Raw genomic sequence first — 17,133 nt, 5'->3', positions numbered from 1 at the left:
AATTAAGAACACAGAATTTAGAATATAGGATAGGGAATGCAGAATATAGAATGTAGAACACAGAATATAGTATATAGAATGCAGAATACAGAACCCAGAATTTAGAACATGGAATTCAGAACACAGAATTTAGAATACAGAGTACAGAATATAGAATGTAGAAAATAGAATGTAGAGCACAGAATATAGAATATAGAATACAGAATACAGAACCCAGAATTTAGAACATGGAATTCAGAACAGAGAATTTAGCATATAGAATACAGAATACAGAGTATAGAATGCTGAATACAGAATGTAGAACACAGAATATGGAATATAGAATACAGAATGCAGAACCCAGAATTTAGAACATGGAATTCAGAACACAGAATTTAGAACATAGAATACAGAATAAAGAATATAGAATGTTGAATACAGAATGTAGAACACAGAATATGGAATATAGAATGCAGAACCCAGAATTTGAACATGGAATTCAGAACACAGAATTTAGAATATAGAATACAGAATACAGAATATAGAATGTAGAACATAGAATATGGAATATAGAATATAGAATACAGAACCCAGAATTTAGAACATGGAATTCAGAACACAGAATTTAGAATATAGAATACAGAATACAGAATATAGAATGTAGAATTCAGAATGTAGAACACAGAATATGGTATACAGAATATAGAATACAGAACCCAGAATTTAGAACATGGAAATCAGAACAGAGAATTTAGAATATAGAATACAGAATGAAGAATATAGAATGTAGAATACAGAATGTAGAACACAGAATATGGAATATAGAATGTAGCATGCAGAACCCAGAATTTATAACATAGAATTCAGAACACAGAATTTAGAATATAGAATACAGTATACAGAATATAGAATGTAGAATATAGAATGTAGAACACAGAATATGGAATATAGAATATAGAATACAGAACCCATAACTTAAAACATGGAAATCAGAACAGAGAATTTAGCATATAGAATACAGTATACACAGTATAGAATGCTGAATACAAAATGTAGTATACAGAAGATGGAATATAGAATACAGAATGCAGAACCCAGAATTTAGAACATGTAATTCAGAACAGAGAATTTAGAATATAGAATACAGAATACAGAGTATAGAATGTTGAATACAGAATGTAGAACACAGAATATAGTATATAGAATACAGAACCCAGAATTTAGAACATGGAATTCAGAACACAGAATTTAGAATACAAAGTACAGAATATAGAATGTAGAATATAGAATGTAGAGCACAGAATATAGAATATAGAATACAAAATACAGAACCCAGAATTTAGAAGATGGAATGCAGAACAGAGAATTTAGCATATAGAATACAGAATACAGAGTATAGAATGCTGAATACACTATGTAGAACACAGAATATGGAATATAGAATACAAAATGCAGAACCCAGAATTTAGAACATGGAATTCAGAACACAGAATTTAGAACATAGAATACAGAATGAAGAATATAGAATGCTGAATACAGAATGTAGAACACAGAAGATGGAATATAGAATACAGAATGCAGAACCCAGAATTTAGAACATGGAATTCAGAACACAGAAATAGAATATAGAATACAGAATACAGAATATAGAATGTTGAATACAGAATGTAGAACACAGAATATGAAATATAGAATACAGAATGCAGAACCCAGAATTTAGAACATGGAATTCAGTACACAGAATTTAATATAGAATACAGAATGAAGAATATAGAATGTTGAATACAGAATGTAGAACACAGAATATGGAATATAGAATATAGAATGCAGAACCCAGAATTTAGAACATGGAATTCAGAACACAGAATTTAGAATATAGAATAAAGTATACAGAATATAGAATGTAGAATATAGAATGTAGAACACAGAATATGGAATATAGAATATAAAATACACAACCCAGAATTTAGAACATGGAATACAGAAGAGAGAATTTAGAATATAGAATACACAATACAGAATATAGAATGTAGAATATAGAATGTAGAACATGGAATATAGTTCATAGAACGCAGAATACAGAACACAGAATTTAGAACATGGAATTCAGAACACAGAATTTAGAATACACATTACAGAATATAGAATGTAGAATATAGAATGTTGAACACAGAATATTGATATAGAATACAGAATACAGAACCCAGAATTTAGAACATGGAATTCAGAACACAGAATTTAGAATATAGAATACAGAATGAAGAATATAGAATGTAGAATACAGAATATATAACACAGAATATGGAATATAGAATATAGAATGCAGAACCCAGAATTTAGAACATGGAATTAAGAACACAGAATTTAGAATAAAGAATACAGAATACAGAATTTAGAATGTAGAACACAGAATATAGTATATAGAATGCAGAATACAGAACCCAGAATTTAGAAAATGGAATTAAGAACACAGAATTTAGAATAGAGAGTACAGAATATAGAATGTAGAAATAGAATATAGAGCAAAGAATATAGAATATAGAATACAGAATACAGAACCCAGAATTTAGAACATGGAATTCAAAACAGAGAATTTATCATATAGAATACAGAATACAGAGTATAGAATGCTGAATACAGAATGTAGAACACAGAATATGCAATATAGAATACAGAATGCAGAACCCAGAATTTAGAACATGGAATTCAGAACACAGAATTTAGAACATAGAATACAGAATGAAGAATATAGAATGTTGAATACAGAATGTAGAACACAGAATATGGAATATAGAATGCAGAACCCAGAATTTGAACATGGAATTCAGAACACAGAATTTAGAATATAGAATACAGAATTCAGAATATAGAATGTAGAATACAGAATATAGTATATAGAACGCAGAATACAGAACCCAGAATTTAGAACATGGAATTCAGAACACAGAATTTAGAATACAGAGTACAGAATATAGAATGTAGAATATAGAATGTAGAGCACAGAATATAGAATATAGAATACAGAATGCAGAAACCACAATTTAGAACATGGAATTCAGAACAGAGAATTTAGCATATACAATACAGAATACAGAGTATAGAATGCTAAATACAGAATGTAGAAAACATAAGATGGATTATAGAATACAGAATGCAGAACCCAGAATTTAGAACATGGAATTCAGAACACAGAATTTAGAATATAGAATACAGAATGAAGAATATAGAATGTTGAATACAGAATGTAGAACACAGAATATGGAATATAGAATATAGAATGCAGAACCCAGAATTTAGAACATGGAATTCAGAACACAGAATTTAGAATATAGAATATAGAATACAGAATATAGAATGTAGAATACAGAATGCAAAACACAAAATATGGAATATAGAATATAGAATGCAGAACCCAGAATTTAGAACATGGAATTCAGAACACAGAATTTAGAATATAGAATACAGAATACAGAATATAAAATGTAGAATACAGATGTAGAACACAGAATATGGAATATAGAATATAGAATGCAGGACCCAGAATTTAGAACATGGAATTCAGAACACAGAATTTAGAATATAGAATACAGAATACAGAATATAGAATGTAGAAAATAGAATATGGAATATAGAATATAGAATACAGAATCCAGAATTTAGAACACGGAATTCAGAACACAGAATTTAGAATATAGAATACAGAATACAAAATATAGAATGTAGAATACAGAATGTAGGACACAGAATATGGAATATAGAATATAGAATGCAGAACCCAGAATATAGAACATGGAATTCAGAACACAGAATTTAGAATATAGAATACAGAATACAGAATATAGAATGTAGAATATAGAATGTAGAACACAGAATATAGTATATAGAACGCAGAATACAGAACCCAGAATTTAGAACATGGAATTCAGAACACAGAATTTAGAATACAGAGAACAGAATATAGAATGTAGAGCACAGAATATAGAATATAGGATACAGAAAACAGAACCCAGAATTTAGAACATGGAATTCAGAACAGAGAATATAGCATATAGAATACAGAATACAGACTATAGAATGCTGAATACAGAATGTAGAACACAGAAGATGGAATATAGAATACAGAATGCAGAACCCAGAATTTAGAACATGGAATTCAGAACACAGAATTTAGAATATAGAATACAGAATGAAGAATATAGAATGTTGAATACAGAATGTAGAACACAGAATATGAAATAAAGAATACAGAATGCAGAACCCAGAATTTAGAACATGGAATTCAGAACAGACAATTTAGAATATACAATGCAGAATGAAGAATATAGAATGTTGAATACAGAATGTAGAACACAGAATATGGAATATAGAATATAGAATGCAGAACCCAGAATTTAGAACACGGGATTCAGAACAAAGAATTTAGAATATAGAAAAAAGAATACAGAATATAAAATGTAGAATATAGAATGTAGAACACAGAATATGGAATATAGAATATAAAATACAGAACCCAGGATATAGAACATGGAATACAGAAGAGAGAATTTAGAATATAGAATACACAATACAGAATATAAAATGTAGAATATAGAATGTAGAACATGGAATATAGTTCATAGAATGCAGAATACAGAACACAGAATTTAGAAGATGGAATTCAGAACACAGAATTTAGAATATAGAATACAGAATGAAGAATATAGAATGTTGAATACAGAATGTAGAACACAGAATATGGAATATAGAATATAGAATGCAGAAACCAGAATTTAGAACATGGAATTCAGAACACAGAATTTAGAATATAGAATACAGAATACAGAATATAGAATGTAGAATACAGATGTAGAACACAGAATATGGAATATACAATATAGAATGCAGAACCCAGAATTTAGAACATGGAATTAAGAACACAGAATTTAGAATATAGAATACAGAATACAGAATATAGAATGTAGAACACAGAATATAGTATATACAATGCAGAATACAGAACCCAGAATTTAGAACATGGAATTCAGAACACAGAATTTAGTATACAGAGTACAGAATATAGAATGTAGAATATAGAATGTAGAGCACAGAATATAGAATATAGAATACAGAATACAGAACCCAGAATTTAGAACATGGAATTCAGAGCAGAGAATGTATCATATAGAATACAGAATACAGAGTATAGAATGCTGAATACAGAATGTAGAACCCAGAATATGGAATATAGAATACAGAATGCAGAACCCAGAATTTAGAACATGGAATTCAGAACACAGAATTTAGAATATAGAATACAGAATGAAGAATATAGAATGTTGAATACAGAATGTAGAATACAGAATATGGAATATAGAATGCAGAACCCAGAATTTAAACATGGAATTCAGAACACAGAATTTAGAATATAGAATACAGAATTCAGAATATAGAATGTAGAATATAGAATGTAGAACACAGAATATGGAATATAGAATATAGAATGCAGAACCCAGAATTTAGAACATGGAATTCAGAACACAGAATTTAGAATATAGAATACAGAATACAGAATATAGAATGTAAAACATAGAATATGGAATATGGAATATAGAATACCGAACCCAGAATTTAGAACATAGAATTCAGAACACAGTATTTAGAATAGAGAATACAGAATACAGAATATAGTATGTAGAATTCAGAATGTAGAACACATAATATAGTATATAGAATATAGAATACAGAACCCAGAATTTAGAACATGGAAATCAGAACAGAGAATTTAGAATATAGAATATACAATACAGAATATAGAATGTAGAATATAGAATGTAGAACACAGAATATGGAATATAGAATATAGAATACAGAACCCAGAATTTAGAAGATGGAATTCAGAACACAGAATTTTGAATACAGAGTACAGAATATAGAATTTAGAATATAGAATGTAGAACACAGAATATAGAATATAGAATACAGAATACAGAACCCAGAATTTAAAACATGGAATTCAGAACACAGATGTTAGAATATAGAATACAGAGTATAGAATGTTGAATACAGAATGTAGACCACAGAATATAGAATATAGAATACAGAATGCAGAACCCAGAATTTAGAACATGGATTTAGAACACAGAATTTAGAATACAGAGTACAGAATATAGAATGTAGAATATAGAATTTTGAACACAGAATATTGATTATAGAATATAGAATACAGAACCCAGAATTTCGAACATGGAATTCAGAACACAGAATTTAGAATATAGAATACAGAATACAGAATATAGTATGTAGAATACAGAATGTAGAACACAGAATTTGGAATATAGAATATAGAATGCAGAACCCAGAATTTAGAACATGGAATTCAGAACACAGAATTTAGAATATAGAATACAGAATACAGAATATGGAATGTAGAATATAGAATGTAGAACACAGAATATAGTATATAGAACGCAGAATACAGAACCCAGAATTTAGAACATGGAATTCAGAACACAGAATTTAGAATACAGAGTACAGAATATAGAATGCAGAATATAGAATGTAGAGCACAGAATATAGAATATACAATACAGAATACAAAACCCAGAATTTAGAACATGGAATACAGAACTGAGAATTTACCATATACAATACAGATTACAGAGTATAAAATGCTGAAAACATAATGTAGAACACAGAAGATGGAATATAGAATACAGAATGCAGAACCCAGAATTTAGAACATGGAATTCAGAACACAGAATTTAGAATATAGTATACAGAATGAAGAATATTGAATGTTGAATACAGAATGTAGAACACAGAATATGGAATATAGAATATAGAATGCAGAAACCAGAATTTAGAACATGGAATTCAGAACACAGAATTTAGAATATAGAATACAGAATACAGAATATAGAATGTAGAACATAGAATATGTAATATGGAATATAGAATACCGAACCCAGAATTTAGAACATGGAATTCAGAACACAGTATTTAGAATATAGAATACAGAATACAGAATATAGAATGTAGAACACAGAATATGGAATATAGAATATAGAATACAGAACCCAGAATTTAGAAGATGGAATTCACAACACAGAATTTTGAATACAGAGTACAGAATACAGAATATACAATGTAGAATATAGAATGTAGAACACAGAATATAGTATATAGAAGGCAGAATACAGAACACAGAATATAGAACATAGAATTCAGAACACAGAATTTAGAATACAGAGTACAGAATATAGAATGTAGAATATAGAATGTTGAACACAGAATATTGATATAGAATACAGAATACAGAACCCAGAATTTAGAACATGGAATTCAGAACACAGAATTTAGAATATAGAATCCAGAATGAAGAATATAGAATGTAGAATACAGAATGTATAACACAGAATATGGAATATAGAATATAGAATGCAGAACCCAGAATTTAGAACATGGAATTAAGAACACAGAATTTAGAATATAGAATAGAGAATGCAGAATATAGAATGTAGAACACAGAATATAGTATATAGAATGCAGAATACAGAACCCAGAATTTAGAACATGGAATTCAGAACACAGAATTTAGAATACAGAGTACAGAATATAGAATGTAGAAAATAGAATGTAGAGCACAGAATATAGAATATAGAATACAGAATACAGAACCCAGAATTTAGAACATGGAATTCAGAACAGAGAATTTAGCATATAGAATACAGAATACAGAGTATAGAATGCTGAATACAGAATGTAGAACACAGAATATGGAATATAGAATACAGAATGCAGAACCCAGAATTTAGAACATGGAATTCAGAACACAGAATTTAGAACATAGAATACAGAATAAAGAATATAGAATGTTGAATACAGAATGTAGAACACAGAATATGGAATATAGAATGCAGAACCCAGAATTTGAACATGGAATTCAGAACACAGAATTTAGAATATAGAATACAGAATACAGAATATAGAATGTAGAACATAGAATATGGAATATAGAATATAGAATACAGAACCCAGAATTTAGAACATGGAATTCAGAACACAGAATTTAGAATATAGAATACAGAATACAGAATATAGAATGTAGAATTCAGAATGTAGAACACAGAATATGGTATACAGAATATAGAATACAGAACCCAGAATTTAGAACATGGAAATCAGAACAGAGAATTTAGAATATAGAATACAGAATGAAGAATATAGAATGTAGAATACAGAATGTAGAACACAGAATATGGAATATAGAATGTAGCATGCAGAACCCAGAATTTATAACATAGAATTCAGAACACAGAATTTAGAATACAGAATACAGTATACAGAATATAGAATGTAGAATATAGAATGTAGAACACAGAATATGGAATATAGAATATAGAATACAGAACCCATAACTTAAAACATGGAAATCAGAACAGAGAATTTAGCATATAGAATACAGTATACACAGTATAGAATGCTGAATACAAAATGTAGTATACAGAAGATGGAATATAGAATACAGAATGCAGAACCCATAATTTAGAACATGTAATTCAGAACAGAGAATTTAGAATATAGAATACAGAATACAGAGTATAGAATGTTGAATACAGAATGTAGAACACAGAATATAGTATATAGAATACAGAACCCAGAATTTAGAACATGGAATTCAGAACACAGAATTTAGAATACAAAGTACAGAATATAGAATGTAGAATATAGAATGTAGAGCACAGAATATAGAATATAGAATACAGAATACAGAACCCAGAATTTAGAAGATGGAATGCAGAACAGAGAATTTAGCATATAGAATACAGAATACAGAGTATAGAATGCTGAATACACTATGTAGAACACAGAATATGGAATATAGAATACAAAATGCAGAACCCAGAATTTAGAACATGGAATTCAGAACACAGAATTTAGAACATAGAATACAGAATGAAGAATATAGAATGTTGAATACAGAATGTAGAACACAGAATATGGAATATAGAATACAAAATGCAGAACCCAGAATTTAGAACATGGAATTCAGAACACAGAATTTAGAACATAGAATACAGAATGAAGAATATAGAATGCTGAATACAGAATGTAGAACACAGAAGATGGAATATAGAATACAGAATGCAGAACCCAGAATTTAGAACATGGAATTCAGAACACAGAAATAGAATATAGAATACAGAATACAGAATATAGAATGTTGAATACAGAATGTAGAACACAGAATATGAAATATAGAATACAGAATGCAGAACCCAGAATTTAGAACATGGAATTCAGAACACAGAATTTAGAATATAGAATAAAGTATACAGAATATAGAATGTAGAATATAGAATGTAGAACACAGAATATGGAATATAGAATATAAAATACACAACCCAGAATTTAGAACATGGAATACAGAAGAGAGAATTTAGAATATAGAATACACAATACAGAATATAGAATGTAGAATATAGAATGTAGAACATGGAATATAGTTCATAGAACGCAGAATACAGAACACAGAATTTAGAACATGGAATTCAGAACACAGAATTTAGAATACACATTACAGAATATAGAATGTAGAATATAGAATGTTGAACACAGAATATTGATATAGAATACAGAATACAGAACCCAGAATTTAGAACATGGAATTCAGAACACAGAATTTAGAATATAGAATACAGAATGAAGTATATAGAATGTAGAATACAGAATATATAACACAGAATATGGAATATAGAATATAGAATGCAGAACCCAGAATTTAGAACATGGAATTAAGAACACAGAATTTAGAATAAAGAATACAGAATACAGAATATAGAATGTAGAACACAGAATATAGTATATAGAATGCAGAATACAGAACCCAGAATTTAGAAAATGGAATTAAGAACACAGAATTTAGAATAGAGAGTACAGAATATAGAATGTAGAAATAGAATGTAGAGCAAAGAATATAGAATATAGAATACAGAATACAGAACCCAGAATTTAGAACATGGAATTCAGAACAGAGAATTTATCATATAGAATACAGAATACAGAGTATAGAATGCTGAATACAGAATGTAGAACACAGAATATGCAATATAGAATACAGAATGCAGAACCCAGAATTTAGAACATGGAATTCAGAACACAGAATTTAGAACATAGAATACAGAATGAAGAATATAGAATGTTGAATACAGAATGTAGAACACAGAATATGGAATATAGAGTGCAGAACCCAGAATTTGAACATGGAATTCAGAACACAGAATTTAGAATATAGAATACAGAATTCAGAATATAGAATGTAGAATACAGAATATAGTATATAGAACGCAGAATACAGAACCCAGAATTTAGAACATGGAATTCAGAACACAGAATTTAGAATACAGAGTACAGAATATAGAATGTAGAATATAGAATGTAGAGCACAGAATATAGAATATAGAATACAGAATGCAGAACCCACAATTTAGAACATGGAATTCAGAACAGAGAATTTAGCATATACAATACAGAATACAGAGTATAGAATGCTAAATACAGAATGTAGAAAACATAAGATGGATTATAGAATACAGAATGCCGAACCCAGAATTTAGAACATGGAATTCAGAACACAGAATTTAGAATATAGAATACAGAATGAAGAATATAGAATGTTGAATACAGAATGTAGAACACAGAATATGGAATATAGAATATAGAATGCAGAACCCAGAATTTAGAACATGGAATTCAGAACACAGAATTTAGAATATAGAATATAGAATACAGAATATAGAATGTAGAATACAGAATGCAAAACACAAAATATGGAATATAGAATATAGAATGCAGAACCCAGAATTTAGAACATGGAATTCAGAACACAGAATTTAGAATATAGAATACAGAATACAGAATATAAAATGTAGAATACAGATGTAGAACACAGATTATGGAATATAGAATATAGAATGCAGGACCCAGAATTTAGAACATGGAATTCAGAACACAGAATTTAGAATATAGAATACAGAATACAGAATATAGAATGTAGAAAATAGAATATGGAATATAGAATATAGAATACAGAATCCAGAATTTAGAACACGGAATTCAGAACACAGAATTTAGAATATAGAATACAGAATACAAAATATAGAATGTAGAATACAGAATGTAGGACACAGAATATGGAATATAGAATATAGAATGCAGAACCCAGAATATAGAACATGGAATTCAGAACACAGAATTTAGAATATAGAATACAGAATACAGAATATAGAATGTAGAATATAGAATGTAGAACACAGAATATAGTATATAGAACGCAGAATACAGAACCCAGAATTTAGAACATGGAATTCAGAACACAGAATTTAGAATACAGAGAACAGAATATAGAATGTAGAGCACAGAATATAGAATATAGAATACAGAAAACAGAACCCAGAATTTAGAACATGGAATTCAGAACAGAGAATATAGCATATAGAATACAGAATACAGACTATAGAATGCTGAATACAGAATGTAGAACACAGAAGATGGAATATAGAATACAGAATGCAGAACCCAGAATTTAGAACATGGAATTCAGAACACAGAATTTAGAATATAGAATACAGAATGAAGAATATAGAATGTTGAATACAGAATGTAGAACACAGAATATGAAATAAAGAATACCGAATGCAGAACCCAGAATTTAGAACATGGAATTCAGAACAGACAATTTAGAATATACAATGCAGAATGAAGAATATAGAATGTTGAATACAGAATGTAGAACACAGAATATGGAATATAGAATATAGAATGCAGAACCCAGAATTTAGAACACGGGATTCAGAACAAAGAATTTAGAATATAGAAAAAAGAATACAGAATATAAAATGTAGAATATAGAATGTAGAACACAGAATATGGAATATAGAATATAAAATACAGAACCCAGGATTTAGAACATGGAATACAGAAGAGAGAATTTAGAATATAGAATACACAATACAGAATATAAAATGTAGAATATAGAATGTAGAACATGGAATATAGTTCATAGAATGCAGAATACAGAACACAGAATTTAGAAGATGGAATTCAGAACACAGAATTTAGAATATAGAATACAGAATGAAGAATATAGAATGTTGAATACAGAATGTAGAACACAGAATATGGAATATAGAATATAGAATGCAGAAACCAGAATTTAGAACATGGAATTCAGAACACAGAATTTAGAATATAGAATACAGAATACAGAATATAGAATGTAGAATACAGATGTAGAACACAGAATATGGAATATACAATATAGAATGCAGAACCCAGAATTTAGAACATGGAATTAAGAACACAGAATTTAGAATATAGAATACAGAATACAGAATATAGAATGTAGAACACAGAATATAGTATATAGAATGCAGAATACAGAACCCAGAATTTAGAACATGGAATTCAGAACACAGAATTTAGTATACAGAGTACAGAATATAGAATGTAGAATATAGAATGTAGAGCACAGAATATAGAATATAGAATACAGAATACAGAACCCAGAATTTAGAACATGGAATTCAGAGCAGAGAATTTAGCATATAGAATACAGAATACAGAGTATAGAATGCTGAATACAGAATGTAGAACACAGAATATGGAATATAGAATACAGAATGCAGAACCCAGAATTTAGAACATGGAATTCAGAACACAGAATTTAGAATATAGAATACAGAATGAAGAATATAGAATGTTGAATACAGAATGTAGAATACAGAATATGGAAAATAGAATGCAGAACCCAGAATTTAAACATGGAATTCAGAACACAGAATTTAGAATATAGAATACAGAATTCAGAATATAGAATGTAGAATATAGAATGTAGAACACAGAATATGGAATATAGAATATAGAATGCAGAACCCAGAATTTAGAACATGGAATTCAGAACACAGAATTTAGAATATAGAATACAGAATACAGAATATAGAATGTAAAACATAGAATATGGAATACGGAATATAGAATACCGAACCCAGAATTTAGAACATAGAATTCAGAACACAGTATTTAGAATAGAGAATACAGAATACAGAATATAGTATGTAGAATTCAGAATGTAGAACACATAATATAGTATATAGAATATAGAATACAGAACCCAGAATTTAGAACATGGAAATCAGAACAGAGAATTTAGAATATAGAATATACAATACAGAATATAGAATGTAGAATATAGAATGTAGAACACAGAATATGGAATATAGAATATAGAATACAGAACCCAGAATTTAGAAGATGGAATTCAGAACACAGAATTTTGAATACAGAGTACAGAATATAGAATTTAGAATATAGAATGTAGAACACAGAATATAGAATATAGAATACAGAATACAGAACCCAGAATTTAAAACATGGAATTCAGAACACAGATGTTAGAATATAGAATACAGAGTATAGAATGTTGAATACAGAATGTAGACCACAGAATATAGAATATAGAATACAGAATGCAGAACCCAGAATTTAGAACATGGATTTAGAACACAGAATTTAGAATACAGAGTACAGAATATAGAATGTAGAATGTAGAATTTTGAACACAGAATATTGTTTATAGAATATAGAATACAGAACCCAGAATTTCGAACATGAAATTCAGAACACAGAATTTAGAATATAGAATACAGAATACAGAATATAGTATGTAGAATACAGAATGTAGAACACAGAATTTGGAATATAGAATATAGAATGCAGAACCCAGAATTTAGAACATGGAATTCAGAACACAGAATTTAGAATATAGAATACAGAATACAGAATATGGAATGTAGAATATAGAATGTAGAACACAGAATATAGTATATAGAACGCAGAATACAGAACCCAGAATTTAGAACATGGAATTCAGAACACAGAATTTAGAATACAGAGTACAGAATATAGAATGTAGAATATAGAATGTAGAGCACAGAATATAGAATATACAATACAGAATACAAAACCCAGAATTTAGAACATGGAATACAGAACAGAGAATTTACCATATACAATAGAGATTACAGAGTATAAAATGCTGAAAACATAATGTAGAACACAGAAGATGGAATATAGAATACAGAATGCAGAACCCAGAATTTAGAACATGGAATTCAGAACACAGAATTTAGAATATAGTATACAGAATGAAGAATATTGAATGTTGAATACAGAATGTAGAACACAGAATATGGAATATAGAATATAGAATGCAGAAACCAGAATTTAGAACATGGAATTCAGAACACAGAATTTAGAATATAGAATACAGAATACAGAATATAGAATGTAGAACATAGAATATGTAATATGGAATATAGAATACCGAACCCAGAATTTAGAACATGGAATTCAGAACACAGTATTTAGAATATAGAATACAGAATACAGAATATAGAATGTAGAACACAGAATATGGAATATAGAATATAGAATACAGAACCCAGAATTTAGAAGATGGAATTCACAACACAGAATTTTGAATACAGAGTACAGAATACAGAATATACAATGTAGAATATAGAATGTAGAACACAGAATATAGTATATAGAAGGCAGAATACAGAACACAGAATATAGAACATAGAATTCAGAACACAGAATTTAGAATACAGAGTACAGAATATAGAATGTAGAATATAGAATGTTGAACACAGAATATTGATATAGAATACAGAATACAGAACCCAGAATTTAGAACATGGAATTCAGAACACAGAATTTAGAATATAGAATACAGAATGAAGAATATAGAATGTAGAATACAGAATGTATAACACAGAATATGGAATATAGAATATAGAATGCAGAACCCAGAATTTAGAACATGGAATTAAGAACACAGAATTTAGAATATAGAATAGAGAATGCAGAATATAGAATGTAGAACACAGAATATAGTATATAGAATGCAGAATACAGAACCCAGAATTTAGAACATGGAATTCAGAACACAGAATTTAGAACATAGAATACAGAATAAAGAATATAGAATGTTGAATACAGAATGTAGAACACAGAATATGGAATATAGAATGCAGAACCCAGAATTTGAACATGGAATTCAGAACACAGAATTTAGAATATAGAATACAGAATACAGAATATAGAATGTAGAACATAGAATATGGAATATAGAATATAGAATACAGAACCCAGAATTTAGAACATGGAATTCAGAACACAGAATTTAGAATATAGAATAGAGAATACAGAATATAGAATGTAGAATTCAGAATGTAGAACACAGAATATGGTATACAGAATATAGAATACAGAACCCAGAATTTAGAACATGGAAATCAGAACAGAGAATTTAGAATATAGAATACAGAATGAAGAATATAGAATGTAGAATACAGAATGTAGAACACAGAATATGGAATATAGAATGTAGCATGCAGAACCCAGAATTTATAACATAGAATTCAGAACACAGAATTTAGAATATAGAATACAGTATACAGAATATAGAATGTAGAATATAGAATGTAGAACACAGAATATGGAATATAGAATATAGAATACAGAACCCATAACTTAAAACATGGAAATCAGAACAGAGAATTTAGCATATAGAATACAGTATACACAGTATAGAATGCTGAATACAAAATGTAGTATACAGAAGATGGAATATAGAATACAGAATGCAGAACCCAGAATTTAGAACATGTAATTCAGAACAGAGAATTTAGAATATAGAATACAGAATACAGAGTATAGAATGTTGAATACAGAATGTAGAACACAGAATATAGTATATAGAATACAGAACCCAGAATTTAGAACATGGAATTCAGAACACAGAATTTAGAATACAAAGTACAGAATATAGAATGTAGAATATAGAATGTAGAGCACAGAATATAGAATATAGAATACAGAATACAGAACCCAGAATTTAGAAGATGGAATGCAGAACAGAGAATTTAGCATATAGAATACAGAATACAGAGTATAGAATGCTGAATACACTATGTAGAACACAGAATATGGAATATAGAATACAAAATGCAGAACCCAGAATTTAGAACATGGAATTCAGAACACAGAATTTAGAACATAGGATACAGAATGAAGAATATAGAATGTTGAATACAGAATGTAGAACACAGAATATGGAATATAGAATACAAAATGCAGAACCCAGAATTTAGAACATGGAATTCAGAACACAGATTTAGAACATAGAATACAGAATGAAGAATATAGAATGCTGAATACAGAATGTAGAACACAGAAGATGGAATATAGAATACAGAATGCAGAACCCAGAATTTAGAACATGGAATTCAGAACACAGAATTTACAATATAGAATACAGAATACAGAATATAGAATGTTGAATACAGAATGTAGAACACAGAATATGAAATATAGAATACAGAATGCAGAACCCAGAATTTAGAACATGGAATTCAGTACACAGAATTTAGTATATAGAATACAGAATGAAGAATATAGAATGTTGAATACAGAATGTAGAACACAGAATATGGAATATAGAATATAGAATGCAGAACCCAGAATTTAGAACATGGAATTCAGAACACAGAATTTAGAATATAGAATAAAGTATACAGAATATAGAATGTAGAATATAGAATGTAGAACACAGAATATGGAATATAGAATATAAAATACACAACCCAGAATTTAGAACATGGAATACAGAAGAGAGAATTTAGAATATAGAATACACAAAACAGAATATAGAATGTAGAATATAGAATGTAGAACATGGAATATAGTTCATAGAACGCAGAATACAGAACACAGAATTTAGAACATGGAATTCAGAACACAGAATTTAGAATAAACATTACAGAATATAGAATGTAGAATATAGAATGTTGAACACAGAATATTGATATAGAATACAGAATACAGAACCCAGAATTTAGAACATGGAATTCAGAACACAGAATTTAGAATATAGAATACAGAATGAAGAATATAGAATGTAGAATACAGAATATATAACACAGAATATGGAATATAGAATATAGAATGCAGAACCCAGAATTTAGAACATGGAATTAAGAACACAGAATTTAGAATAAAGAATACAGAATACAGAATATAGAATGTAGAACACAGAATATAGTATATAGA

This window comes from Vicugna pacos, chromosome X (genome assembly GCF_048564905.1).
Source record: "Vicugna pacos chromosome X, VicPac4, whole genome shotgun sequence".
NCBI classification, from domain to species: domain Eukaryota; kingdom Metazoa; phylum Chordata; class Mammalia; order Artiodactyla; family Camelidae; genus Vicugna; species Vicugna pacos.
This window is presented reverse-complemented; position numbering follows the sequence as displayed.